The sequence below is a fragment of the Vipera berus genome (assembly GCF_964194415.1).
Source record: "Vipera berus genome assembly, chromosome: 4".
Lineage (NCBI taxonomy): Eukaryota > Metazoa > Chordata > Lepidosauria > Squamata > Viperidae > Vipera > Vipera berus.
In genome coordinates, this window is record NC_138206.1 from 51,479,599 (window position 1) to 51,507,444 (window position 27,846).

Genomic DNA, 27,846 nt, shown 5'->3' on the forward strand with positions numbered 1-27,846 from the left:
TCTTCTAATTAACTGCAGTGATTCATTTAACAAGTATGGCAAGAGAGGACATAAAATGGGGCAAAACTAGAAATCAATTGCTAAAAGAAGCCCCACACCTGCACTTTTGTAACCAGGGTGAACTCCATGAGGTTCCTCACCCATGCCTTAAAAGCATGGAAGAGAAAAAAAAGTGGATACTTTCTTTATTCCTATTGCCAATTTCCTTGCAAAACTAAACAGATTTGCACAAATTGCATTTGGCACTTGTAAATTTTTGCCCCTTATTATTGAAGGGAGATAATTTGTTCAAGGTTTGAATGTTCATTAAATTATTCATTGGTCCCTGGAAAAGAACTCATCAGTGTATAAATAACTGTCACCAAATTAAAACTTTACTGGCCTAGTGTACAAACCTTGCCATGTTATCTTTCATGGTAACTGCTGATATTTTTTAAAAAATCACACATTTCTTTTTTTTTTAATCCCATTTATATCCTGCCCTTCTCCGAAGACTCAGGGCAGCTTACAATCTAAAGCACAAATCAATGTGCTTAGCAATAGCCTTCTTTCTATGTATATACCTGCTTATTAGGGCTTTCGGGGGGGCCCCAAGCGGCATTTTTACAAAGTCAGCTTATTGCCCCCAACAATCTGGGTCCTCATTTTACCTACCTCGGAAGGATGGAAGGCTGAGTCAACCTTGAGCCTGGTGGGACTCGAACCTGCACTAATTGCAGGCAGCTGGTGTTTGTTGAAGTTTTGTGAGGTGAAATTGGCCTAGGCGAGATATCTTTTTCCAAAAATTGAGAATTGTTGGCAGATGTGATATACATTGGCACAATGCTAACAAGAAATATATTTTCTTAACAGCTGTAAGATATGAAAGTCTATGTGCCCTCTAAATCTTCCTAGTGACTCCACTTGAATTCTATATATGATGAGCAAAAGAAAGTATTTAATGGAGTGTTAGGAATACAAACAACAAGCCAAAGTTCTCACTGCTTCTGTAAATGATCAGATGTAGATTGGTTTTAAAACTAAAGTATTATTTCTGATTCTTTTAACCATTCCATTAAATTGCACTTATTAAATTTGTAATAAGATGAAACTGAAATCTATAAACATGAGTCCATTTCTCAGTGTAGGTTTTTTTTTACCGTTTTTCAAAATTATTCCTTAACATTGTTGAATCATAGGAGTATAGTGAAGTAAATAGAGCCATGATGCCACAGTGGATAGAATGCAGTATTGTAGGCTAACTCTGCCAACTGTCAGCAGTTTGATCCTGACTGGTTCCCAGTTGACTCACATTCTATCTTTCCTAGGTGGGTAAAATGAGGAGCCAGATTGTTAGGGGCAATATGCTGACTCTGTAAACTGCTTAGAGAGGGCTGTAAAGCACTATGAAGTGGTATATAAGTCTAGGTGCTATTGCTAAATTCCATTCAAATTTTATCATTTAGTAAACCGGAAAATATAGATAGACTAGATGGTATCAGGTTGGCTTCAAGCAAGAAAATGGTTGTATGTAATTTTAATTTACATAAAGTGATAATTTGTTTTTCATCACATTAATGCATTAAATTCACACCATTAAGACATTACAGATACAGGAGGTTTAAGTATGATGAGAAAGTCTGTGGCAGAAGTTCTCCATTTATGGATCTTTAGATGTATTGTAGTTATGATTCAGCCCAGAGACCAAAATTCTTGTGTATAAAACTTATTCCACATCTAAGAATTTTATGAAGTAGATAGAAAGATTATTTGGGGGGGGGATATCTGTTATCCTAAAAACTCCTAGGGAAAAGGTTAATAATAATAATAATAGTAATAGTAATAATAATAATAATAATAATAATAATAATAATAATAATAATAATAATAATAATAATAATAATACGTTGGAAGGGACCTTGGAGGTCATCTAGTCCAACCTCCTGCTCAGGCAGGAAACCCTATACCATTTCAGACAAATGGCTGGCCAGTCTCTTCTTAAAAACTTCCAGTGTTGGAGCATTCACCACTTCTGGAGACAGGTTGTTCCATTGGTTAGTTGTTCTAACTGTCAGGAAGTTTCTCCTTAGTTCTAGGTTGCTTCTCTCCTTGACTAGTTTCCATCCTTTGCTTCTTGTCCTGCCTTTGGGTGCTTTGGAGAATAGCTTGACTCCCTCTTCTTTGTGGCAGCCCCTGAGATATTGGAACACTGCTATCATGTCACCCCTAGTCCTTCTCTTCATTAAACTACACATACCCAATTCCAGATCACTTAAATAGCATTGGTTAAAATAATATAGGTCATTCGGTGGAATGTCATCCCTCCATAAATTGTGGGTGCTCCTTCACTGGAAGCTTTTAAGAAGAGATTGGACAGCCACTTGCTTGGAATGTATAGGGTCTCCTGCTTGAGCAGGGGGTTGGACTAGACATCCTCCAAGGTTCCTTCCAGCTCTCTTACTGTTACATGCAGCAACTGAGGTTTGGATAGGATTGGGGAGATCTGAGCTCAACTCTACCCTTTGTTATGAAACTCAGTTGGTTGTGCCAAGTTATCTTTCAGCCTAGCATATCTCAATATTTGAGGGGGCTGCCTCAGAGAGGAGGAGATAGATGCATTCTCTAAATTATCTGATGGCAGGACAAGAAGTAGTGGAAGGAAACTTACTAAAAAGATATCCAGCCTATCCTTTCCTGACAGTGAGTACAATAAACCAGTGGAATAGCTTGCCTCCAGAAGTTGTGGATACTCCATCACTGGAAGCTTTTAAGAAGAGATTAGACAGCCATTTGCCTGAAATAGCAATAGAATTGTCTCCTGTTTGAGCAGGGCTGGACTAGAAGACTTCCAAGGTTCCTTCCAAATCTGTTACTGTTACATTCAATTCCATTTTAATTTGATAATTGGGATTGTTTGGATTATACAATGACCTAAGCAAGGTAAGCAAACTTTGGCTTTGAAAGTTGCATCTCCTTATCCCAAATTTACCGGGCATGACCAATGATGCCCACTTAGTTCCAATTTCAGAAAAATATTGGTTGTGAAATGTTTGCATTCTACAAGAGGTTTGGGGATGGAAAGCAGGACCCTGGGAATTATTCATCATCAAGGCCTCTTGTCACACTACATTTTTGTTTTCCTGCAGAATTGCATATGTCTGTGTGTGGGACGGGTTGCTGGGAAGGGTATCTCCAAGAAAGTACCTGAAAAGATTTGGGCTCCGTCATGTATTTACTACATTTTCCCCCATGTTTACTTCAAGCAGTTTGAATTCAGACAGACTATTTTTTTCTTCTCAACCTGCCTAATATTTGCAACTGTATAAAGTAGGTTAGGCTGATTTATACTCACTGGCTTCATGATTGACTTAGAGTTTGAATCCTGGTCCTCTAGGGCATCAGTTTGAGGAGGGTGAGTCTAGTATATTAATTGGAAAGAGAATGGGGAAGGTGAAGAGCAGATTTCCTCCCTGTTTTCCCTTCTATTGTGTGAGCCTACCAGGGCTTTTCAATGAAATTGTTCTGCCCATGGATGGTTGTAAGACTGGTGGTTAATGATACAAATAGTTGCAAAACCTCGGCTACATCTTTATACAGTTTTTGTCTAATAGAATTGCTACTACTGGGAAGATTGAAAGCTATCTCTGATTCACTCCCTCGTTCCCTCACTGTTTCATCCCTGGGATGCCACGTCAGAGCACCAAGCATGTGGGGGAAATGTTCAAAAAACTTGGGAATTAATAGGAAAGGACTTTTCAATTGGATTCTTTCCAGATAACATAGTAAGGTAAAGGTAAAGGTTCCCCCGCACATGTGTGCTAGTCGTTTCCGACTCTAGGGGCCGGTGCTCATCTCCGTTTCAAAGCCGAAGAGCCAGCGCTTGTCCAAGGACATCTCCATGGTCATGTGGCCGGCATGACTAGATGCCAAAGGCGCACGGAACGCTGTTACCTTCCCACTGTAGTGGTCCCTATTTTTCTACTTGCATTTTTACATGCTTTCGAACTGCTAGGTTGGCAGAAGCTGGGACGAGTAACAGACGCTCACTCTGTTACACGGCACTCGGGATTCGACCTGCCAAACTGCCGACCTTCTGATCGACAGGCTCAGCGTCCTAACCCACTGAGCCACCGCGTCCCTCCAGATAACATACACATATATAAAAGATAAAATCTTCCACATGGTATGCAACCTCCACATGTTTGTTGGACCCGTGCCCTTCCTGGCTGGTTTATGCAGCTAGGGAGAGGACACGAGGCTGGCTCCAGGCGGTTATATCTGCTTCTTTGAGTGAGGGTTATTTCCCCACCGTCTTGAAGGAGGCGGTGGTGAGACCTCTCCTCAAGAAGCCTGCCCTGGACCCAGCCGTTTTGAACAACTTTCGTCCAGTCTCCAACCTTCGCTTTCTTGCGAAGGTTGTTGAGAGTGTGGTGGCGCATCAGCTCCCTCTGGTCCTGGATGAAGCGGATTATCTGGACCCCTACCAATCGGGTTTCAGGCCCGGGTACAGCACGGAGACGGCATTGGTCGCTCTGGTGAATGATCTCTGGAGGGCGCGGGATAGGGGACATTCCTCTGTCCTAGTCCTATTAGACCTCTCAGCGGCTTTCGATACCATCGACCATGGTATCTTGCTGCGGCGTCTCAGGGGATTGGGAGTGGGAGGCACAGTTCTTCAGTGGTTCTCCTCCTATCTCCTGGGACGCTCGGAGTCGGTGTTGGCAGGGGGGCAGAGATCGGCCCCTAGGTCTCTCGTTTGTGGAGTTCCTCAGGGGTCGGTTCTCTCGCCTCTCCTGTTCAACATCTATATGAAACCGCTGGGTGAGATCATTCGTGGTTTTGGAGTTGGGTATCATCAGTATGCCGATGATACCCAACTTTTCTTTTCGACCCCAAACCACCCCAGTGATGCCCTCGCCGTGATGTCCCGTTGCCTGGAGGCGGTTCGGGTCTGGATGGGGAGGAACAGACTTCAGCTCAACCCTGACAAGACTGAGTGGCTGTGCATTCCGGCATCCCGGGACATTCCAAATGTTCCATCTCTTTCTATGGGGGGTGAGCTCTTACCCCCCGTGGATAGGGCTCGCAACTTGGGAGTCCTTCTAGATTCACGGCTTACTTTGGAAGAGCATATAGTGGCCGTGACTAGGGGGGCTTTCGCCCAGGTTCGCCTGGTGCGCCAGTTGCGGCCCTATCTGAACCGGGATGCCCTGTGTACAGTCACTCATGCGCTCGTGACCTCTCGCCTTGACTACTGTAATGCTCTCTACATGGGGCTTCCCTTGAAGACCACTCGGAGGCTCCAACTGGTACAGAATGCGGCCGCGAGAGTTGTCTTGGGAGTTTCCCGGTACTCCCATGTTACACCTTTGCTCCGCGAGCTGCATTGGTTACCAGTTGTCTTTCGGGTGAGGTTCAAGGTGTTGGTCACGATCTTTAAGGCCCTACATGGCATGGGTCCGGGTTACCTCAGGGACCACCTGCTGCCGGCATCGACTCCCCTCCGCCCTGTGCGTTCCCACAGAGAGGGCCTCCTCAGGGTGCCGCCAGTCAGGGAATGTCGACTGGTGGCCCCCAGGGGGAGGGCCTTCTCTGTGGGGGCTCCGGCTTTATGGAATCAATTGCCGGTGGAGCTCCGGATGGCACCAGACCTTCGAACTTTCCGTCGGGGCCTGAAGACCCATCTGTTCGAATTAGCTGGTCTGGCCTGATGGGGGATTATGGGCTTTTAATTGTTTTTAATCTGTACTTCTGTTTTAATTGGGCATGGATTTAATTCTTTTTAATTTTTGTATAGTGTTTTTTATGTATGCCCTGTGAACCGCCCTGAGTCCCACCAAGGAGAAGGGCGGTATATAAATCAAATAAACTATAAACTATAAACTATAAACCCTTAGTTTCATCCATTTCGGGTTCTTCCTTTTTTTTTAACAAACAGGAATATCAAGTATTTAACAGCTGCCTCCAGATATTTAAATTTTACTACATCTGCCTATTTAGAATCCTTTCATTAAGAATATGATGGCTAAGTTAACTTGGTCATGAAAAATGTCCATGTTACGCATTAAGCTCTGCAAAGTACTTGAAGGTTGTTCCATATTCAAGTAAATATATATTTAAATGGTATAAATGTCTGCATATTAAACTTTATTCTAGAATATTCACAGCTTTTATTATTGAATAATTGGTTTAGAAGGCAACATTGAAAAAAATGAGTTTATAGTTGGCAAATAAATAGTGTGAAGTGTCTTGGGTTGAATTTTAAAAATGATAAATAGGATTGTTTAAAATAATCCATAGAAGTAAGAAATAAACAATATTTTTAAAATCCTCCCAAGACTGAGGAATACTCTACTCTTAAGTGAAGTCTGCTTCATAATATAATCTGAATTATAATATAATTCAGATTATATTATAATGTAATAATAACAATAACAATAAATAATAAAAATAATAAAAATAAAAAGTTCATATAAGTAATATATGAATCCTGGTAATGGAACTTAATATTGCAATTTAACAAATACTTAGAGCATTTATCTTATACACTGTATAATTATTTGCTATACTTCCTTTCAAATTAAAGATGACCAGTGTCATTTTTTCCTGAACCAAGTCTCATCAAAATACACTTGGAAATCTTTGCATAATTTCAAAACTTTTAGTTAAAGTAAATACGATAAAAATATTTCTATATTTCTATTGAGAAAATAACATTGCAAAAATAACATTTTAATAAAGCAGCTTTCCAAATCACTTTTTTAAAAAGTCTGTTCTGATGGCAATCAAAATTAAAGCAAATAAGCTCCAAATACTAACAGGATAATTGTATTTCATGGAAAGAGTCTAGCTACTTCCCAGATGGCACATGGCTTGTTTAGCTGGAAATAGCTACTGGCTCTTCATCCAGGTGTGGCAAAATATAGTTCCAAATTTCCATCCATGGGTATAATCCTTTATTTCTTTTTTTTTAAAAGAAATAAACTATTGAGGGAAGAGAACTGTTACTAAACTGAAACAGTATGAAGGATAAGAAAGAAGCATCAGAACGTTTTACATCAATGGTCATTGTTTTTAATAATGCCACATGTTAAATCTGAAAATATAAGGTTGCCAAAAAAGGTACTTGAAAAGGACAAGATGAATATTTCATCTCAATATGTTATTGTAGTTGCAGAACAGCCAAAATAAATTGTAATGGTTACAGAAATATTTATGATGATAGGGTCAGCAAAGGAGGAACAACCAAAGGAACCATCTGACCATGACACCAGTTTAACTGCTGGCATGACTAACTGTGGTACAAGGAATACAGCTGCATATTAAAAAGGTCTAGTGACAGTTCTACTCAATGACATTGCAATTAAATCAAAATTAATCCTCTATGCTTTCTAATAAAATGATTTCTTTCTTTGTTCTCAAAATAACAAGTTAAAAAAGCCAGTTTGTGATGACAGCCAAAGTCCTTTCATTTTATACAAGCTATTTCCAATATTTGATGTATTCTATCTTGCTGACTCACTGCTTACCTCTGATGAAGTAAGGGGTCACATTTGTAGACAGAGGTCACTGCTAGTTGCTGCCTAACATTCGCTCATTTACAATACGGCATGGCACTTTGATCTTGTTCTTTCTTATCGTGGCTGAAGAAGATATTTGCATGGAGATGAATTTATTGGAATCAATATTTCAAAGTATAACTGGCATGCTTACTGAGTTTATTAAAACCGTCTGCATCTACACAGTATGTTAAGTCAAGACGAAGGACTTAAATTATGCCTTATGATAATAGGAAGACATAGGAATTACTTCCGATTCTTAGAGATCTATTAGCATCCCATTAGCAATTCATAATTAAACAATTACGTTAGTTTGAAGAATTCAATAAAGTAGATGAACTTTAGATGTTGATCAGTATAGCCCAGCATCTAGACTATTCTCTTCTCTTTTTCCTTGAACTAAAGGAAAACTGCTACAGGTTTAAAATTACATCACGGACTGTATATTGCCCTGTTTAATGGTCTTATGACACTATCAGCACCTGTATGGAACATGAATCAGTAGTCAAGGTTCACTATGCAACACAATAAGCACAAAGTCAGTCTTCTTTATGAACAAGGTTTTGGATAAGTATGCCACAGGCAAGGTATTGATTCTTCAAGCTGGGAGGCACATATCCATCTGAACAGAAAAATTCTATATTCAGTGGCAACAGGTAATTCCATCCCTTTCTAGTGCAGAACTTCTTCAGCTCAATCTCACCAAACATAACATCTATGTAGTATAATCAACCAGGAATTTCATACACTTTTTCCTAATTTGTTGGACTGAAAAAAATAGGATATCCTGTATATTTGGGCTGGTTGAAAGCCATTGTTCATGCCTAGAAACACAGAAATGGTAGCTCTTAAGTTAACTATTCTAGATTTGCTTCCAATAAAAGGAATGGATAGATGCATGAGGTAGCTGTTGAGCAGCTTGGATTTTAGACAAGCATAGTACAAGTAATTCCTGTCATATGCAGGAAATCCACTATACATACAACTTTCCACTATTGTCAATTAATTTGTAAATACTGAAATTGTCCTCCTCCAGAGTGATTGACTCATGGAACCTCTATGACAGAATATAAGTTATTCTCTAGTTCGGGAACTCTGGGAAAAGAAAGAAGGTATAACCATTCATAGGCTTGAAAACACATTATGGTTCCAGCTCAGTAGAATAAAATTCAGATTTGTTTCCATGTGAGTTGAATTCAATCATATTGGTCCTCATAATACTGTATTTAATTTGTGGGCTTCAGGTATGGTTCAATCCTTTCCCCCACTTTGAAATCTGTCCTGCCCCACTTTGACATCTGTCCATATGAATTTATCATATGGAGGTTATTTATGCAGTTTCTACTACAGAGATAGTGGGGAATAAACATAAGCAATGAACAAACAGTGAACTACAAAGGTAAACAAGTTCTATGAAACATAGTAAAAATCTAGACTAAGAAGAAGTTGCTATAACTATCTATGGTTAATTTGAGCTTTAGATATTGCTTTTATGGCCTGTTTAAAAGGGGAATCATAAAATCAAATTAAAACCAAGAAAATTATCTATCTATCTATCTATCTATCTATCTATCTATCTATCTTTCAAAAGTCCTTTTAAAAAGTTAATGAAAATCAAACATTTGAACTGAGGGAACACATTGCTTTTAAGGGTAATGTTGTGATCTAACCTGAGAAAAAAATGGCAATGTGACTACAACATTGTTGGTTTTGGGGGGCGGTTTCTGAAGCAAAAGTAAAAAAAAAATTGCTACCAGGCTGCTTTGATTGGCTCTCTAGTTGATGTTGGAAACTGGCGGATGAGTTTCTTTGTGGCACGCTAACAGTCAACTTCACTTTAAGGAAAAGGAACTACAGAGGACTAATTTGGAAGTACGATGGATTTGCTTTTTCATTTTTATTTGTTGCTGATTGCTACTTTTGGAGATCAAGTCTACCTTTCAAACTACTTTTGGTTTTTGATGGCTGACAAAGTGCAGAAGCAGTGAAATATTGTGTGTTGAAAATATGCTGAGATTAAAGCACTATTATAAGCAAATGTTTATAATACCGAAAATTCACATTGCATTATATTTGCTTCTTAAAAGGGATCAAATGGCTTAGCCACTCAAAGTCACTTTATAGTGGGGATTTATTAAATAAAACTGTAATAAATAAAATATCAGCAAATAAGCTCCTATTTGAATTAGATCCCCAATTAGTAATTTAAGAACTGATCTTCAAAGTCATACTAAATGTGGCATGTGTTACATTTGTGCTTGGAAATATAACTAGGTGATATTGTTGTATGCAATAATTCTATAAATATGCAGAACTTGGTTTTCATTGTTATAAATTACTTGATTTTTTTTAAATTGCAAAATGCTGGCCCCTTGAAGTTTACTTATATTGGAGAAACTACAGATCATGTTACCCACAATGTTTTTTTGTATGTTCAAGTCAGTCTTGACTGCTGCTGACTACCTGAAAAAGGCCCTACAATTTCATAAGAAATGCTTTGCATCAGAACTGATCAATCTTCTTGGATGAGAAGCAAAATGTCTTCTTCCTCAAGGAGGAAAAAAACATTTCTTTGTTAAGGGGGGAAAAATAGTCCAGTCACCTTTTGGAAAGAAAAACTATCTTTGAGACATAAGGGACAAAAACAACAAGAGACAAAGAAGAAAGAAGAAATAAAAAGAATATATTAAATAGATTATCAGTGTTTTCTCTGATCTGGCTTCATTATGACTTGAGATAAAAAGATTTTTACTACTGTTCATAATTATATATTTGTATTCTTTGTCATTAATTTTCTATCTTTTTGTTTTCTGGATATCTGTTTTGGATAGTTAGATTGTACACATGTTTCTAATCCAAGTATTTGAATTCTGTGTTAATATGCACTTTCAGTGGATATGCTTCCATTCTATACTTTTATTTTAACATTATAATTGAATATGATAGATTCTTACTGATTGCATTTGATATTCCCTATAAATATTTCATTACACTTTGTGTACTGAATGTAACTACATATTATGTGTTTCTATTAAAGAGTAGAACAGAAAAAATAGTAGTACCACTAGTAGCCAGTATTGCAATTTATAAAAAGTTATTTTCCCAAACCCTAAACTTCATCTTCAACCAGTTTGAAGGCTCCTTGATTTGGTTTGGTTTGATTTGATTCAGAACCTAAAAACAAATCTGGATTCAGACATCAAAATAATCATGCTTCCAACTATCATTGGAAATCAACAAATGGTTATGAAAAAAAACTATTTGTTTAAAAAGAAGGGGAATATCTGCAAGAACAGCTGCCTGTTATTAAAGCTTATTTAATGATAGACAGATATAGGGAATTTTGAGCTCAGTATCTTAGCTGTTAAGAAAAACAAACCTATCAACTTCCTAATTATTATACTCTGGTTTGTTATATAAAACTAATATTTATAGTTTGATATGCTTGCAACAATTCTTATTAAAATGACCTGTAGGAGAGAAAAAGCCTTGAGAAGCTGTGAATTTTTATAAAAATATAATGTTGTATTTCTGTAGGCCAAAAAAAAAATCTTCAGTAAAATAGATTTGTTTGGTTTAACCTATGTTTTGTTGGTTAGAAACTCCTGGATATGTTAAAAAAGATAACAATAACAACAACAATAACAATAATAACAATGATGATAATGATGTAAAAACTTCTAAAGAATAGGAACCAGATTGTTGTGAAATGAATAGTTTAAGGCTTTTCTATTTTATTTTTCTGTTTCTTTGATATCAATGACTTATGGTACTTCACAATAAAATACCCTATGCTTGATTTAGGGCCTAAATACTGAAACAGACTTCATTAACATTTAAGCATTTTGGTTTAGGACAGAAAACAACAAGAACTTTGAATATTCCAAAGATGCTTTTTTCATGAGGCAACTAGACTTTCTTGTTTTTCTTTGAAGATGTTTCGCTTCTCATCCAAGAAGCTTCTTCAGCTCTGACTGGGTGGTGGGGAATGGAAAAAATTTATACTCCTTGCAGACAGCTGGTCATTTTCATTCATTTAGCAAGTTGTTAAAGCTACCTGGAAGCTTATCTGTATGTTCAGGGTAACCTGAGTAGTGCAAATGGGTATGGAGACTTCTTGGAACTGTTGAAAAGACTGTATTGTAGACTGGAGATAGATGATGTTGGATCCCTCCCCCTCTGTTGAGAGAGAACTGTTCAGTTTTGCCATAGACGGTGTCTTTGACCCCTCTTTCAAACCAGTGGTCCTCTCTGTCCAAAATGTGGACTTTGCTGTCTTCAAAAGAGTGGCCTTTGTCTTTTAAATGTAGATGGACTGCTAATTCTTTTCCTGATGGGTGTTGTGATTCAGGGTCAGCCTGTGGGTTCGACAGTTGGGTCGGACGATTCAGAGGAGGAGGAGGGGGGTGTTGGAGAGCTTGCTGAGGGTGTTGGAGAGCTTGATAATGATGGCCTTGAAACTGCACAGAGCCCTCAGCCAGGCCCCTCCCATCTGGTTACAACGCAGACCCAGCTGTGTAAGCCTGACAGCGTGGATGAAGATGACCCACAGCTGGCCCTGTTCAAGGATGCCCGACGCAGGAGGCAGTCAATCAGGAGTAAACAGAGGAAGACAATGGGGCACCTCGGAAGGAGGCAGAGAGAAGCCACGCCCTGAACTGTTTAAAAGGGGAATGTGTGGGAGGGCTGGTTTGCTGAAGGCAACCGTTTGAATAGCTCCTGTTTCATGGTTCGTGTCTTGTTTTGCTCTGTTTTTGTTAATAAATTTGGCAGGCTTAGTTCCAGCCTCTTGCCGTTTGTAAAGGGGTTGTCCCTGCCTTTTCTGCAGGGCCGGTAGTAGGCTGGTACAGAACAATGGGTTTGTTCTCCTATGTTGTGCCATACATTTATGAAGTTGTTGTTTTGTTTCCCCAATGTACAGATCTGTACATGGCTCACTGCATTGTACTGCAAATACCATGTTGCTCAGTTTGTTATCTATGAGGTGAAATAGCTTCTGCCTTAGTGTATTCTTAGGTTTGAAGTGTTAACATATGTTGTGTTGGTTGAAGATCCTCCTGAGCTTTTCTGATATTCCTGCAATGTATGAAATGACTACATTGCTTCGTTTATTGTTTTCTTCATCTGTTACAGAGGAGCTCCTGCTAGGTCTTTTTTGAGATTTGATGAAGGCCCACTTGGGATAGCCTTCTTTGCTGGTAGGCAGGCCTTCAGCTCTGTGGTGTAGGGTTCTGATAACTTCCGTGTTGTGCTTCAGTGGGCGGTGTGAATCAAAATGTAAATATTGATCTGTGTGAGTGGTTTTTTTTTGTAAATTTCAGTGTTAAGGCTTCTGTCTTCCTTAATGTATACAGCACAGTCCAGGAAGGCTAGACTATTTTCCTTAACATCTTCATGTGTGAATTTGATGTATCTGTCCACCGAGTTGATATGTTCGGTGAATGCTTCCAATTCCTGTGTTTTGAGTTTGACCCAACTATCATCCACATACCTATACCAGTGAGTGGGTGGAATTCCTGTGAATTGTCCACCACCCAGTCAGAGCTGAAGAAGCTTCTTGGATGAGAAGCAAAATGTCTTCAAAGAAAAACAAGAAAGTCAGTGGCATCTGAAAAAGCATCTTTGGGATAACTATGATCTGGATGCCTGAGAATCTTCATAGGCAACATTGAAAATTGAACATTCCTGAACTTCTACCTCCCTGTTAATTCCATTCAGTTTATCCTTTCAGTGTTATTTAAACAAAGTTTCTATCATTCCATCCATCCTGATGTTTTATAGAGAGAGCTTATATTAAAATCTATTTCTGTGTTTCTTTGAATGTCTGAAAGATTCAGATTTGGTCTACTCTACTTCAGAAAAAAAGGCTCTTTCAATTCAAGCATTTCCCAAACCTTTCTCAATCAGATCAAGTCTAAAAACCTGAAGTCAAAAGTAGTATATTCAATCATGTGGTTTATGTTTTCTTTGAAAGTATTCAATATCCTCCGAAATTCTTTATTCTACACTTTTAATGAAGTTCTGTTATACTCTAAGGAACCAAACAATAGCTCTTGTTACCTTTTTTGCTATTTTGGTAGAAGAGTAATTTCTTGGATTGAACATGGTGGATTAAGTTTCAGTGATTCATAAACCAATTACTCCTGCACAAAAGCCCTCTTTATATAGTAAAAAGTGACAGTAAGTTAGCCACTGTAATACATAATCCAACATCTAAGGCATTAGAAATAACTTACTGAGTAAAGGTTCATAAAATTGTCTGCTTATTAATCTTAATGGCTTAGATCCAAAGCTTAGTTATCGGTTTACTTAAATTAGTGACACTTAAATAGAGCTTAGAGACTTTACTCATTTCCTGCTGTGACTAATAAAGCAAAAAATTATAACTGTAATCTAGACATACTGTATGTTTATATTTTATATGTCAGGTTTTGTATTTTTATCTCTTGTGTCTTTATTGAAATGTGATGTGACCATGCCATATGATAAATAAATAAATAAATAAATAAATAAATAAATAAATAAATAGCAACACTTAAATCTATCACTCCTAACTCAAATTCTATTAGTTTAACTGAGTCTATAACTAAAGTAGTGAACTAATTGTGTTTAAAAGATGCTTAACTAACACATAAATGAATGAAGGATTTTTAAGTCAAATACTTTTATTCTACCTCATGGTGACTTTAAAGGTTTCATTTAGATATTTTGGTTGGAAAAGAATTCCTAACAGGATTCGGACCATCCTAATCTCCCCAGGAATCCTGGTTCTACAGGAACACTAATCCAAACAGTTTGTAAGGAAAGTTTAAATGGCTCCACAGATTCCGTCTCACTCCAAGTTCCCTAAAGCTATGAATCATTAATGTTGCTGTCCATATATCAGTAATTAAGTAATTAAGTGAAGTGATTAAAAACAGCCAATGTTTTTAAGATACACATCAAGAGAAGGCTTTTTATTTTGGTTTGAATTTAATAGATGAACTGTTTATAGTATTCCCGTTAATAGCTCAGACATCATTGGTCACATATTTTGAATGCATTGGAGCTTTAGACCCTGACACATCCTTGTAAACTTTATTATAAACCAGTACTGGTATCTATTGAGCACACAACCTTGTGTTCAAGAAACATCATAAATGAGAAGATGCACAAACTTAAGTGTTCCAAAGGCATAAATTGTCATTTTGAAATCTGCTTGAAGAACATTGCCACTTAATGTGCCCTCGGTCTTGACTGAAAATTGCCAAAATAGCATACTCTGATTCTAAGTGATGTTTATTTGTTTAAACTATGCATGATGACTAATAAAAATAAGAGTACTGAAGAAGTAAAGTAAAATACCATATCACTTTGAATGGAAATTAGTGAGATAGTCTGTCTCCATATATATGGGTGAGTGTATGAAGAAAGAAGTTGCAACTCAAATACTTTGGCCACGTAATGAGAAGGAAGGACTCACTGGAGAAGAGCCTAATGAAGGCAAGAGAAGAAGGGGACGACAGAGAATGAGGTGGCTGGATGGAGTCTCTGAAGCAGTAGGCGTGAGCTTAAATGGACTCCAGAAGATGGTAGAGGACAGGAAGGCCTGAAGGAACATTGTCCATGGGTCGCAATGGGTCGGACATGACTTCGCAGCTAACAACTACAACAATGAAGAAAAAGGAGTGCAGTCAACAGTCAGAAATACCTGAAGGATTATTTTGAATCCATCAAAATGCACACTATGGTGGGATGTATTCCACTATTACTGTATAAATTTTAATACTGAAAGCAATAATTGCTTTAGTAATTCATTTTAAAAGTAGCAAACTAATTTAACGCTTATAGGTGCCCTAGCCCTTGTTTTTGTTCCATGCAAGGCATCTGTAATAATAGAAAATGAGAAAGGTTTAACTGAATTTAACTGAGAATTGAATTTTCAGGCTTCCTACAGTATTTCTAGACATTTCTAATTATGAATAGGAATGCACATTATTTTTATTGTTACTAAGGAAACTGAAATTTAGTGTTTCTTTAATTTTTCTTATAATATTTCATATACACTTGGCTTTGTTGTTGCGTTTTTAAATTCTGTTTGCTTGTTTGGTAATGTTATTCAAAAATTATGAATAATGGAAATAAACACGTCAGCATCAGTAAAATGAAATGTTCACATTATCACAGCTGACAAGTTAATAGGGTAGGCCCCCATGAAAATGAAATGTATGAAACTGTCAAGTGGTCATAAACTAAGTCTTAAAATTTATGATTCAATTTATATTTCTTTCTTTTTAATGTTACAGATGCCTTGTATGGAACAAAAACAAGGGGGAAGACATATAAATGTTAAATTAGTGCTCATAGCATGTTACATATGATTTGTGTCATACATCTAATTACTCAGAGTGATGGTGGTCTCTCCTTCATTAAAATTGCTCAAGTAGAGGCTAGACAGCCATTTGCCTGAGATACTTTAATTTGGATTACTACGTTAAACAGAGTTTCACTTAATGGTCTAAATGACTTCCTTAAACTCTGTTCTGTCAGAAAGACTTAGAGCAGCTCAGTCATTGATTTAAAATAAAAGTGACAATTTAATTTTTTTTTAAAAAAAAAAACAAGTTTGGAAAAATATTTTGTTGGAGATTTTTAGAAAAGGTCTAACTAAACTCAGCAAGCTGGGATAAAGTTACAGCATGTCAAAAATATTAACAAGGCAATTTAATCACAAATTAAAGTGTCCTTTATTCAACTTGCAAGCATACTAGTCCAGATCTAACCTACTTAATTAATAAATAAGAGACTAAGAATAATTGCTCCAAATAGATGTATTACTATGTATTGATAATCTTCTATTCAGTAAATATTCTGTCTTAACATGTTTTCCACGCTATAATTAATCCATTAAACAAAGTATTTAACAAATTATAAACTTGATTTGACAACCAAATCAAATATTAATCAAAATCAATGACTAATTATTAATCAGTCTATCAGCAAATTGGTGAAATAAAATTAAAATAATTTGATATGTTTTGGAAAATGGGATATGCTAAAAGTCCACTTTTTGCCTGGATAAATTAATAAAATTAGGTTTGTTAATGTTTCTTTTCCTTAGGACTTGTACTTTAAATTTGTGCTTAATGGGGGAAAAATCTTTTTAGTTAAATATGTTAGCTTTTGGCTTCTGTCTGTCATAAAGAAAACAAATTGAATTTATTATTTGCCTGTTTAATTTCATCCCGACTTTAGTCAAAATGATAAAAACTTTATTTTCCTTCCTTAAGGAGGCATTCTTATGATATGAATGACCTAGAACAGGGCTAGGCAACCTTGGCTCTTTTATGACTCGTGGACTTCAACTCCCAGAATTCCTGAGCCAGCATGGCTCAGCTTGGAAACCTCTCCCTTTCCCATCAGCATGGCTGGCTCAGGAATTCTGGGAGTTGAAGTCGACGAGTCATAAAAGAGCCAAGGTTGCCTACCCCTGACCTAGAACATTCATTATGTCAAGTGAAGTATTTGACATTGAGAAGAGGGCCTTGTGCATTTTTAAGAGATTTTTTTGTGAGAAAAAAGAATTGAAGAGAGGAAAAACCACAGGGAAAAAAACATGAATTTGCAGCCCTTGTCCTCTGTGTCAATTTTACATGAAGAAGTGATGTATATTTAATCATATTGGATTAATATCTTTAATCAAAGAGGCTTATTATATTTTGATATTATCGTGTATTAAATGATCTAGCAATTTATTTTAAAGATCCAGCTTCCCATCCCAATTGTTCTTAAATAGATCTATCAACACAATTTGCTTAGCTGGGTTTAAGTTATTAAAAAGTATGTTTGATACGCCCATTTTTTATTACCTATGGTACTGCATCTCTTCCAACAGATCTCTCTCATACTTAGAGGACTCCATTCAGATGCAGCTTAAAAAGTGAACTCTTCTGACATCCTATTCAGAATATCAAAGAGGTGAAGGGTTTTGAAAGATTTTTTTTTCTAACATTTTATTTTGCTTTATTTCTGATGTTGTACTTTGCAGAAAGGTTTAATCCAACTTTCTAACTGAATGAAGTCCCTTTCAAGTGGGATTCTGATAGTCAACAAATCTTTCTCTTAAATAATAATAATAATAATAATAATAATAATAATAATAATAATAATAATAATAATAATAATAATAATGATAATAATAATAATAATAATAATAATAATAATAATAATAATAATAATAATAATAATAATAATAATAATAAAGTTGGAAGGGATGTTGGAGGTCATCTAGTCCAACCCCCTGCTCAGGCAGGAAACCTTATACCATTTCAGGCAAATGGCTGTCCAGTCTCTTCTTAAAAACCTCCAGTGTTGGAGTATTCACCACCTCTGGAGGCAGGTTGTTCCACTGGTTAATTGTTCTAACTGTCAGGAAGTTTCTCCTTAGTTCTAGGTTGCTTCTCTCCTTGACTAGTTTCCATCCGTTGCTTCTTGTCCTGCTTTCAGGTGCTTTGGAGAATAGCTTGAGTCCCTCTTCTTTGTGGTAGCCCCTGAGATATTGGAACACTGCTATCATGTCACCCCTCAATCTTCTCTTTATTAAACTACACATACCCAATTCCAGCAACCGTTCCCTATATGTTTTAGCCTCCAGTCCCCTAATCATCTTTGTTGCTCTTCTCTGTACCCTTTCTAGAGTCTCGACATCTTTTTTACATCGTGGTGACCAAAACTGGATGCAGTATTCCGGGTGTGGCCTTACCAAATAGACTTTACCACCAGGGTCACTTGCACCCCATGCATCATGAGTGAATAAAATGTCCAGAAAGCCTCCTGGCTTCAGTTTATGAAGCATTTAGGACCCTTTTTTGGAGTCAGAAGCCCTGGACAATTACACAGATATCATGTATACACATCCATCCTCATGGGTAGACTATTGCAACATGCCATCTAGAAGTTCGGTTGGTATATAATGTTTAGCACTGACTGCTAAACGTTTCTGAGTGCAATTAAAACTGCTGGCATTCACCTGAAAGGCCTTGTGAGAGATGGCTATCTGTAAAACTAACTTCTTCAAAGTTGAGCATTTCAGGTCATGAGAAAATGGTATAGATTTTCTTCCTCAAGAAGTAAAGGGATAGGGGCTCAAAGAGAAGCCTTCAGTCCTATCCTGTTAGATTATCCTTCACAGCATCAGTACTTGGAATGGTAATGAAAAATTTTTTGTTTATCCAAGTGTTTGGGGTCATTATTGTTATCATTATCGTTATTGTTATTACCAACAAGAACGTCACCATTGTTATATACTGATGTATATAACATCAGTATATACATTGTTATATGCTGATTATAATTTATTTAATTATTAATAATATTTTATGGTAATTGCAATGTTACTGAACTTTGTTCAAAGTTTTTTTTCTGAGTACGGTAAGTAATATTGTTATTTATAGATTATGTATGAACTAGACTAAATATTGAGGCACTGTGTAATAAATAAGGAAAACAAACATTGAGAATGCTATATGGAATGTGCCTAATGGAGTACTGAGGAATTATTCTGCCGTTACCATATTTGGATGCACCTTTCTATTAAGAAAAAAGATGTAAGAAATGTTGAAGAAAAAATAGGGTACAAATTAATGTTATTGAAATATGAATGAGTCACGGTGCCTAATAAAAGCCATATATGGAAGTAAACTTTGTTTTAATGTATACATGTATACATGTATACGTGAATAGTGAATACCTCTTTCTGTGTCTGTGTGTGTGTGTGTGCATGTGTGCGTGCGAGCATGCACACGCTCATGTGAATGCATGCTTGCATGCTTACTTTCATGTTTGTATCCTCTATAACAAAATCCACAATTGTATACAACTTAATCCACAACCCTTCAACCAAAATTCTGGTTCCATGAAAATAATTGGATATTTGCCTTATTGTATGTGCTGCAGTCTTCATGTGGCCTTTCCTATCTCAGAAGTCTGGTCCTTAGAAGAGATGGTCTTATCATAACCTGGTTTAGACTAGAGAGAAAGAATAAATGAAAAACAGAATCATGGTAACCCTACTTTAGCCTTGTTAAAAGAAAGTAACTGTTGTGTTAAAATCGCCTAATATGGATACATGGTCATATTGTAAATCAATAAACTTTTGATATACCATTTGATAAAAATCAGATTGTCCGTTATTTGGGGCATATATTCCCACCAAGAGGACCTGTAATCGACCTATGCGTACCTCCTGTCAAATCCTCGTCTACGCCGGGAAACGCAAGCAAGCAAAACCGACGACGTAGTACGGTTGACTGCGAGAGTACCTTTACTAGCAGGATATCCAAGCAATTGCAAAGTCAGCGTTGGGAGCCACTCGTCCCAACGCTTCTTTTTAAACGTTGCCAATAATTGACCAACAGCCCCACCTGTTAGCCCCACCCTTCCCCACGCAGACCAGCATCCGCCTGAACTGCGTAAAAACCCCACCCCCCTATCCTGTTGCCCCACGCCCTGCTTCTTCCCCTGACGCTGAGGTCCATACAGCGCGAAGGAAGGTGTAAGTCCAGCATCCCCCTCCCCCGTGCTCTAAAGTCCCTATTGTGCTCCCCTCCACCAACTCGGTATTCCGTGCCACACCCGCAGCCCCCTGGCAAGCCCCATCCTCTGATCGCAGCTGTAGAGCGCCCTGCAGCTCCACCGGTATGCAAACGGCCGAAACGTCCGTGGGTCCCGTAGGTCTTGTTTCCGACTGCTTTTTTATGGCCGCTGCCCGCCGCGCAGCTGACCGGCCAGGCGCGGCTCCTGCGTGATGGCCGGGGTCCGCCTCTCGCCGCTGCTCCACTGACTGGGCTGGCGCGGCTCCTGTGCGACTGCCGGGGTTCGCTTTAGACCGCCGCACAGCTGATCAGGCTGGCGCGGCTTCTCCTCGGCTGCCGGGACCTGCTTCAGGCCGCTGCACAGCTGCTCGGGCTGGCACGGCTCCTCCGTGATCGGCGAGGCTCGTTTCCGGCCGCCAAACAGCTGCTCGAGCTGGCGCGGCTCCTCCGTGATCGCCGGGACTCGTTTCCGGCCGCCAGACAGCTGTTCAGGCAGGCGCGGCCTCGGCGTGGACGCCCGGGGCCGTTTTCGGCCGCCGTGCAGCTGCTGGGCGCGGTTGCGGCTGAATCCCTCTCCAGGTGCTCCCCTGTATCCCGTGAGAGTGTCGAGCCCGAGGGGCTTGACACCTCCAACATTAAAATTCTTCCCTCCTCATCCTTATAAATCAGTTTTGGTTCCAAGTAATTCCTAACATTAAAAATCACGCCTCTCTGCTTCTCATCCGCTAGCACCACAAATAGCTCACCAAGTTCTGGACAATGCAGAACCGATTCATGTTGTTTTTTAATGTGAACTTCCTGGAGACATATAACATCCATATGCAATTTCAGTAAGTTCTTAAAAACCCGCTTCCTTTTCAACTTCCTTGTCAATGGTACAATTGGATGTCAAAAAGAGCTATTAGTTGAACTTTATTACTTGTTATATGCAATAATTTTTCCTTTCTTGGTGGTTGCTTTCTTATATGTAACGGGACAACCTTATTTCCTCCTTGCAATGTGATGTAAACCGCTGTTGACTTAATGTTTGCTTGATACACAAATAAACAAAAAAAATTTAAAAAAAAGAAAGAAAGTAACTGTTGGAGAACGTCCTTGTTCTTTGCTTTATTTGAGGACTGACAAGCAAACATACCAATCTGGATTTCAGTTAATTATGTGACTCATGTTACTCAAACCACTTGATGGGAACTCTTTCAAAATTACTAATCTAGAAATGGTATCGAGTGAAACAAAGGAAAAGCATTTGAAAAGAAAAAGAGCCTGGACAAAGGAAAATGTCTCTGAACACTGGCAGCCCTGGAGAGAACAGAGGCTTTTGAACCTTGGCAAAGTATTGCTGCTGCACTCATTGCACAGTTGCCTTCCCATTGATTACACATTGGAGAAGGAGATTCAGGCCTTCCACGTAGGTTCCGTAGTTTCCACCAAGTCCTTTGCTGGTGCTTCCATTTCTGTCGGTTAAGCATTGAGGCAAGGAAAATTTAACCGAACCATTCAAAAACCTCATTAGTAAATGCCATTAAACTAAAGGCCATTAACATACTACTATAGTAAGCTTTAAAATGAAAGTATAAGCACTTACAGAAGCAGAACTAATCATACACAGTTCCTAATACAATCCCTTTTGTACAGGAGCAACAACCAACATATCCCAGCCAAAACTATCTTTATGTCCAATTAATTTAAAATGGGAGAAACAGGCAAAGCCAAAATTGAAACATACGATGTGGGGGAGGGTATATATATGGTATATATTGTTAAAAGTTCTGAGGAAACCAGCATTCATTCTGCAAACTTTTATTCAACTAATTATTTTTTTTTCTGTCACTTAATGAATCTAAACAGGCCTGAACAGGACAAGTTTATATTATGGTAAAATATTAACTGCCAGGCTAATCTAGTCACCCTGTTTTGGCCTTGGTTTTCTGCTTCATTAAACTTCATTAAAGTTTACTTACAAGACTAAATTTATATATTGGTCAGTGTTATATATGTAGGTCTTGGCGTATTCGGGTCTTTTCCCGTGTAGGATTGAGGGTGTCTTGGTGACGTTTCGACGAGGTCCCATCGCAGAACACAAGAACGAAGTCTAAGTGCTAATGCTATTGCTATCGCTAATTGCACAGATGTTAAGTGAATCAGTCACTTTTTTCAATGCCATTGTAACTTTGAACTGTCACTAAATGAATTGTTCTAAGTTGAGGACTACCTGTATTAGGCTTTCTACCTAATTCTTTTGAAAAGTACTTTTAAGAAATGCAGATAGACCCCACAACTAGCTACCAGACCTCGGGTTAATTTTTCCTGCTATCATAAAGCTACAGATTGCCATCCTGAACTTGCAGGAAAGTGCTTCTTAAAAATGTTGCCTACAGTGTGAAATGCTTTCTGTTATGTCAGTAGATAGTTGCAAACATGTAAATAGCAGGTTGCAAAGATGGTTCTTTGAAGCGGGAGATTCTGGTGCAACTATTGGTTAAACTTGTAAAAGCGGGAAAATAGAGACTCGTGATTGGATACAGTTAAATCAGCTCTAGTATAAAAGCCTGCGACATTTGACAGTTGACAGTTGACAATTGTGTATTGAATAAACTCTTTTCGTTGCTAACCTCTCTGAGTCATAGTCTACCTGAACCAAACAACTGGCGACGAAGGTGGGATAGACGGCGGACCAGAGAAGGATTTGCGGAACAGCTGCGCATAGGCGGCAAATTTGAAAAGAAGTCACAGTCAACCACAAGCGGCCGCGGCAGAATCCACAATTCTCCGAATGGCGCAAATCGGGTCTTTGAAAGAATTCGACCCAAACTTCCCCGAGGACTGGGAAGAATATGTGGGACAGGTCGAAGGTTTTTTACTTGTCAACGGTATAACTGATGACCGAAAAAAGGCGGCCGCTTTGCTAACCATATGCGGCACACCGGTGTATCGGATCGCTGTCGGACTTTGTCAACCGCAGCCGGTCTCAAGCGTTCCGTATGCCGATCTTTTGGCCAAACTTAAAGTGCATTTCACGCCAAGGAGGTCAGAAATCTTTTGGCGACGTATATTCGAAAAAAGGAATCAGAGACCGGGCGAGTCGATCCAAAGATTCGTCGCTGCAGTCAGAGAAGCAGCAGTACGTTGCAAGTATGACAATTTAGAGATAAGAATCAGGGACAGAGTGGTGCTGGGCTTGCGTGATGAACAACTTCAAAACAGAATTATCGCTAAGCCCACCGGCGACTTGCAAGAAGTACTGGACGAACTCCTAACTTATGAATCCACCGGGTATCGCGACCCCCCCCGAAATAGCATGGCTGCGTCTGCCGAAATTAATCAAGAAGGCCTTGTGGACTGCAGGGAGGTGGACCAGCAATGGGAAGCTGACATCGCCGAAGTCACCAGACGGTTTGGAAAAATGGCAGCAAAACCATCCCGAAGCGACGGGCCTGAACCGAGCCGCCGATTCCAAACTACAACACCGCAACGACAAACAACTATGGCCCAACGACAACTGAGAGACACTGCAACGAGACCGCGTGACAACGACAATAGATGCGGCAGCTGTGGGGGCAATCATCCCCGGGCAACTTGCAGATTCCGTACTGCCCGATGCAGATTGTGTGGGAAGACCGGCCACATTCAAGCCATTTGCAGGGGTCGTGCACGCGACAATCGCTTACATGAAGTCGACGTTTGGCCCGAAGGTAAGGTAACCCCTTACTATAGTGGCAAAGAGACCCCTAGACCAAGGGCTAAATTACCGAACCGCGGGGAGGTGGCGCGAGTCAATCACCGTAGAAAGGGAAAATTTGACAATAGTGCGGGAGGAAAATTAAAAATTATAGTCCAATTGCAAGGAATTCCTTGCAAAATGGAAATCGATTCTGGGGCCTCAGTGTCCATAATTTCCAGTGAAACCCTTAAAATGATCGAACAGAAAAGTGGCAGACAGATTCCCCTTAATTCAACCAAAATCCAATTGACCGACTTCCAAAATACCCCCATAAAAATTAAGGGAAAAATTACCCTCAGTGTTAAATATAAGGGGTTTAAGGGAGCATTAGATTTAATAGTTACAGAAGGCCAAAGAACTAGTTTAATAGGCCTTAACTGGTTCCCTGCCCTGGGAATTTGGATAGGGGGAATAAATACAGTTATTAAAAATAAGACCCTCGAATCAGTCTGCGATGAATTCGCAGACGTATTCGATGGGTCTTTGGGTAAATATAAAGGGCCCCCAATTAATTTTAATTTAGACCCGTCGGTTAAACCCATCAGGCTTAAGGCCCGAAGGGTGCCTTTCGCCCTTAAGCAAAAAATCGAGGCCGAGCTCGATAAGCTTGTAGGCCAAGGCGTCCTAGAACCAGTCGAGGGTGGTTTGTGGGAAACGCCGATCGTCACACCCCTTAAACCTAATGGGGATGTGAGGATCTGCGCTGACTACAAAGCCACCCTGAACCTTGGAATGAAAAAACATGCTTACCCGGTCCCGACGGTGAAGCAGGTCCTCGCCACGATACAGGACGGCGCCATATTTGCCAAGTTAGACTTGGCGCAGGCGTATTTGCAATTAACTGTTTCTAAAGAGGCTGCTGAAGCTCAAACTATAGTTACCCACAAGGGGGCGTTCCGAGTCCACAGACTGCAATTTGGGATTGCAGCAGCTCCTGGCATCTTCCAAGAGGTGATGGAGAGGACCTTAAAGGGCATACCTGGTGTATGCCCTTACTTTGATGATGTTCTAATAGCTGGAAGAAATGAAGAGATATTAGCTGAGCGTCTGGAGCAGGTATTGGAAAGGTTTAGGAGGGCTGGACTTAAATTAAAAAAGGAGAAATGCTGTATTGGGGTTAAATCTACTGAATTTTTAGGATTTAGGATAGATAAAAATGGAATTCATCCTACCCCTGATAAAATCAAGGCAATTAAATTGGCACCAGAACCAAAAAACAAGGCTGAATTACAAGCCTTTCTAGGTTTAGTTAACTTTTACCACACATTCGTGCCACACAAAGCTGCCATAGCAGAACCACTACATAGACTTTTAGACAAAAAAAACCCATGGCAGTGGCTTGATAAACATAGAGTCAGTTTCCAAACATTAAAAAATATTCTTTCTAGCCAATCCACAGTAACCCATTTTATTGAGAATAAACCAATTTATTTAGCTTGCGATGCTTCACCTTATGGTGTGGGGGCTGTTATCAGCCACTTGGATAGTCAGGGGATCCAAAAGCCAATTGCATACTATTCCCGGACGCTTACTAAAGCAGAGCGGAATTATGCACAGATTGATAGGGAAGCATTAGCAATCGTGGCAGGAGTAAAAAAGTTCCATGATTACCTTTACGGTAGGAACTTTACCATACTCACTGACCACAAACCATTATTGGGACTGTTTACCACTGATAAACAGACACCCCAAATAATGTCTCCCAGAATGCTGAGGTGGTCAATTTTCCTCTCAGCATATTCATTTTCACTTCAACATAGACCAGGTAAGGAAATGGGACATGCGGATGCCCTTAGCAGACTGCCCTTAAACAACATTGAGGAAGACCCTGCTCCTGCGGGACAAATTATGTCTTTACAGGACATTCCTGAATGCCCCTTAACTGCTAAAGATATAGCTGAAGCTACCAAAAAAGACCATATCCTAAAAAGAATCATGGCCTGGGTCCTTAGTGGGTGGCCAAGCGCTAACCCGGATGCAAAGTACATTCCATATTTTAGAAGGAAGGATGAACTATCATCCCATTTGGGATGTATTTTGTGGGGCAACCGTGTTGTCATTCCTGAAATCCACAGATCTACAATTTTATTAGAATTACATTAGGGTCACCCGGGAATAGTACGTATGAAGGCATTAGCTAGAAGTCACTTATGGTGGCCAGGACTTGATAAGGACATTGAAGAATGTGTTTCAGGATGTTATTTATGTCAACGATCCAGACCGGAGCTGCCTCACACACACACTCATAAGTGGGAATTGGCCAGAAATCCTTGGTCTAGAATTCATATTGATTTTGCTGGACCTTTCCAAGGGTTAACCTTTCTAGTAGTGGTGGACAGTTTCTCTAGGTGGCTAGAGGTAGTACCTGTCAGTTCTATGACTTCTTGTAGAACAATACAGGTCTTAAGGGGCCTCTTTGCCACTCATGGGTTACCTGATGTAATTGTGTCAGATAATGGGCCCCAATTCACCTCTGTTGAATTCCAGGATTTCCTCAGGGCCAACTCGATTAGACATGCAACATCAGCACCCTTCCACCCGTCCACCAATGGCTTGGCTGAACACAACGTGAGAACCACCAAAGACGCATTGAAGCGTATCATCCGCGGCGATTGGCACCAAAGACTGGCAGACTTTTTGCTGACCCAACATACAACCCCTTGCACGGCTACCGGAAAAAGCCCGGCGGAAATGAGGTGGGGAAAAAGGCTAACCACCAAACTGGACAGGTTACATCCGGACAGACTACCCTCAAGTGCTGAACTGGACATTCCAAACAGATCATTCAAAATCGGAGATTTAGTCTGGGCCAGGAATTATGCACAAGGGGACAAATGGGTTCCAGGGGTGGTCACTGACATTTTGGGGCCTTTGTCTTACACCATTGAGGGGGAAGGGAATAGGTTAAGCAAAAGACATATAGATCAGCTAAGGAAGAGAATTATTGGTAGCATGCCAGTAGATGGGGATCAAAGTGTACACGGGGGGAATATTGCATCATGGCTTTATCATAACAACGTGCCAGTTAGTGGAGAAGCAGAAAGTCAAACCAGAGCATCCACAGCTAACCCACAACACAGTCAAATTGACTGGGAGCTGTCCCCCTTGAGCAGGCCCGCATTAGCTGAGCATCAATATCAAACACAACAACAATCACCATTTGTCAGTAGAGAAGCATCTGAGCCAGCAATCCTAGAGTCTAGACCCACAAATGTAAGCCAGCCAAGCAGACAATCTAATAGCAATGACCGTGGTAATCAAACCAATAGATATCCATCAAGGGTCCATAGGCCACCCAAATACTTAAGAGATTACGTCAATAAATAACAACAACTGGGGGGTAAGGGGTGTTATGTCAGTAGATAGTTGCAAACATGTAAATAGCAGGTTGCAAAGATGGTTCTTTGAAGCTGGAGATTCTGGTGCAACTATTGGTTAAACTTGTAAAAGCGGGAAAATAGAGACTCGTGATTGGATACAGTTAAATCAGCTCTAGTATAAAAGCCTGCGACATTTGACAGTTGACAGTTGACAATTGTGTATTGAATAAACTCTTTTCGTTGCTAACCTCTCTGAGTCATAGTCTACCTGAACCAAACACTTTCACCACTGAAATTGAGGTGCCTGTGATTCCATTTTAAGTACTTGTTGAAGACCTACTTGTACAGCCCTGCCTTTCCTAGATTTATTGACTTATCAATAGGATGCTGCCTTATTTCCAACAACATGGAACTTTTTTTCGTTCCCTCTTTTTAAATTGAACATTATTTTTCAAAATTTGTTTTAATTTACTGTTAATATTCTGATTGAGAGTGTACCTTTGAGATTTGATATAGTAGGAAATAGCATACAAATATAATAATAATAATAATAATAGTAATAATAATAATAATAATAATAATAATAACAACAACAACAACAACAACAACAACAGCTATTGTTTGATTCAAGGAAGCTGAGCCTTAAAATCAAAAGCACATTCTCTTCTAGACCCCGTACTTCCATATTCATTGTT